The sequence below is a fragment of the Chiloscyllium plagiosum genome, chromosome 40 (assembly GCF_004010195.1).
Source record: "Chiloscyllium plagiosum isolate BGI_BamShark_2017 chromosome 40, ASM401019v2, whole genome shotgun sequence".
Taxonomy (NCBI): Eukaryota; Metazoa; Chordata; class Chondrichthyes; order Orectolobiformes; family Hemiscylliidae; genus Chiloscyllium; species Chiloscyllium plagiosum.
Genome location: NC_057749.1, coordinates 19,274,235 through 19,277,484, shown reverse-complemented (window position 1 = coordinate 19,277,484; position 3,250 = coordinate 19,274,235). Strand labels below are relative to the sequence as shown.

The window sequence follows — 3,250 nt, the reverse complement described above, 5'->3', positions numbered from 1 at the left end:
GTCAAGTGACCCTTCTTCAGAGAGATCTGAAGTTGTGAACATGAGTCATTCAACGAAAAACATTAACTCTGCTTTCACTCCACAGATGCAGCCAGATCTGCTTGCTGTTAGTAGACAGTCACACATTGTGTTCAGCTTACTTTTCAATGACCTTCTTAGTTTCTGGAGAAGCAGAACACCAGCTCCCTCGCACTTTCAGCAGTTGATATTTTCAGAGCTGCAAATGGTCATCAAGTGCCATTAAGTCAATTGAAGCAAACATTTACGTTCAGAATAAAAACATTTTTAGAAATTGAATAGGAGTGTCAGGATTTCAAGCCACTGACAGTCAGGCTGGAACATGGAAATGACGGATGTGACAAACCCATTTCTTCAATACTTTGCACGTGTTGCAAGTCTAGAAAATTCTCAAGTAAAGAGCTTAGGGCAATTAGAGAAGGGCAACTAACCTGTCCAATTTCTCCACTTAAGAGTTTTGGATTCTGTTTCTACATACAGGATTGACTTTTCCTCATCAAAGGGTATTGGCTCAGCAATTGCAAACATTAATAGTGGCACAGAAAGGTTTGCCACTCTGCTATTGCTCCAATTGATCCATCAGTTCTTTAGATTTGTCCGTTTCCTTCTTGGGATAGTGACCCAGCAACAGCTTCTTGATCAGGCCACATCAGCAGCATGCCAACATTAGTGGTACCATCATTCACACCAGCTCTCAGTCCAAGCAGCAGGGCTCCACCACAATTCACAACATTATTACTGCAAATGGCTTGTTTTTTTTAGAAAAACCACCACAATCTAACTTCTAGAAAAAATACACACTTGGGAGGCAGAGCCCAGCAGTTTCCGTCATGTGCTAACTATGGCCTGAAATAGCGTATTTGACATTGTTCTCGGATGTATGCAGAAGGAAATGCCTACATAACTTCACGGGAATTGCTGGTTCTCCAGCAATAACCTTTACTACAAATACAATATTAATCAGGAATTAAATTGCACTTTGGATCAAACTGACTCTTTAATTTCTTCAGTTGTTCCTGACGGACTATAGGTTTCATTTCCATCGCAGTTTGGATTATCGCACTTACCATGCCTGCAATTGGTCATAAAAGATAAATGAAGTTATTTAAATAAGCATTTGGCTCCATCCCACAATTGTGTGCCAGCTGCTTGAAAGACTGAAGATTCTGAATTCAGGACTGCAGCCTGCATTCAGCCGTTTGAGTGAAACTGGTCACACTCCAGATGGGTGACTGCAATAGATGGTGAATTTGTTCTTCAAAACCTTTGTTGCTGGTGATAACGATTAGCGACAGAAAGGGGATATCAAGTTCTTGAATGTATTCATATTCAGAGTTTAGAAACTTCAATAACAAAATGCAAGCAATCTTACAATGAAGTGTCTTTGATGTCCTCTCCTGATACAATATTTTGAACCAACATTCTGAAGCCCTAATTCTAATGCAGATAACAGAGAGACAGTAATGCAAATGCTTTTGCCTGGAGTGGTGTTCCCTGCGCTGCTGTGTGATGTTTCCTGAAAAGTACCTAGAAAGTAAGTTCCTTTCTATTTTGTCTACTCTGAATGAAACAAAACATTAATCACATATTGTTTTCAAACTTACATTTTTCATGATAGATTTTGGAGTGTATAGTGTTCCATCGACCTTGTATTATGGACTGTCAGCTGGTCTGCGAATAGTCAGAAAAGTGCTATTCAGTCATTTTAAGCGTATATCTACATCCACAATAAAATCATCATTATTAACCTGAAACATTGAGTAAGTATTTCAAGCCATGGACAGCTGGTTTTGTAAAACTAGTTTCAAGGCACAATTACAGTAGATGATGATTTATTACCCCAAAACCCTCATTGGCTGTTTGCAAGACAAGGTAATGAGGCTGGAGTGTGGGAGCAAAGAAAGGGAGATACGATGCAACCAATTCATTTCTTCAGTACTTTATACTTGTTGAAACGTCTCAAAGTATCTCAACTAAAGAGCTCCAGGCCCAAATGGAGACGAGGCAACCAATTTTCCAATGTCTCCAATGAGGACCTTTAGTACTGTCTCGACATACAGGGCTGAATTTTCCACGTCTATTTGCTCTTGCCAAGATTCTGATGAGTCAGGCCAAGTGGAGGGGAGTTCAGGAGCAAAGCCCAATCCCTTCTGCACCATTATATTATCTTGTCAGTGGTGGACAAATGAAGGCACCATTTGAGAGCCACTCATGTCTGTCTATGTTGTGAACAATAGAGCTCCTCAACTCCCACAGTGAGCTTTTGCCTGCAAATCTCTTTAGTACAGGCTCAGCAATACCCATCATTAATGGCAGCAAAGGAAACGTCGTTGCCCTGCCTTCACTCTGTTATTGCTGTTAGCTCCTGGGATCATGCCATTTCAATAATGGTTTGTGACCAGACAGCAACTTCTGTATTAGCTACTGTCAGTACCATGCCACCCTTGGCACTGCCAACCATCGCGTTATAATTCAGCTCTCAGTTCAACCAGCAGGCTCCACCAGAATTCATAAAATTATGACTGCAAAGGTCTTGTGTAAGAAAGAACACTATTTTCCAACTTCTGGATGTAATACATATTTTGCAGGTTAAGCTGAGTGTGGTAACTCGGGCTTGCTCCATGGTTCCTGGATGCAGAAGGAAATATCTACATAACTTCAAGGAACTGCTTTTTCTCCAGTAATTGCCTTGGAGAATATAATATCAAATGAAGCATGAAGTACATTGAAGATCTAACATATTTTTTGTAGTTATTGCAACCAATCCTGGAGAACTATATTTTCCATATCCCATGCAGTTTGGATTGTGAAACTTGCCATGCCTGTAACTGGTCAGGCAAGATAAATTAACTTCAGCTACTATTGAGTGCCAGCTGCTTGAATGGCTGAAGACTCTGGATTCAGTCCTGCAGGTTGAGGTCAGCTGCTTTTGTTAAACTCCTTACAATCCAGACGGATACTGCAATCAATACTGATTTTATTCTTCAACCCCTTTCATTGGTTTGATGGACACTGGTGATGAGGGTGAGTGTGTGATGGGATACATATTTCTTGAATATATTCATTTTAAGAGAGTAAAATGATCAGGAATAAGTAACCCAAATATGCAAGCAATTTTGAATTCAAGCTTCCTTGATGTCCTCTCATAAAACTGTTTGTTTTGAAAAGAACTATCCGACCCAAAGAACAATGTGGATAATGGAGAGGCAGTATGTGATTGCTATGGTCGGGA

At 40.2% G+C, this 3,250-nt stretch overlaps 1 protein-coding gene across 2 annotated transcripts in view; it reads right to left on the bottom strand.

Annotated features, from left to right (window-relative positions):
• The window catches only part of man2c1 (mannosidase, alpha, class 2C, member 1), a 128,813-nt gene that overhangs the window by 125,038 nt on the left and 525 nt on the right, over positions 1 to 3,250 (bottom strand). The gene's annotated exons all lie outside the window — the stretch shown is intronic.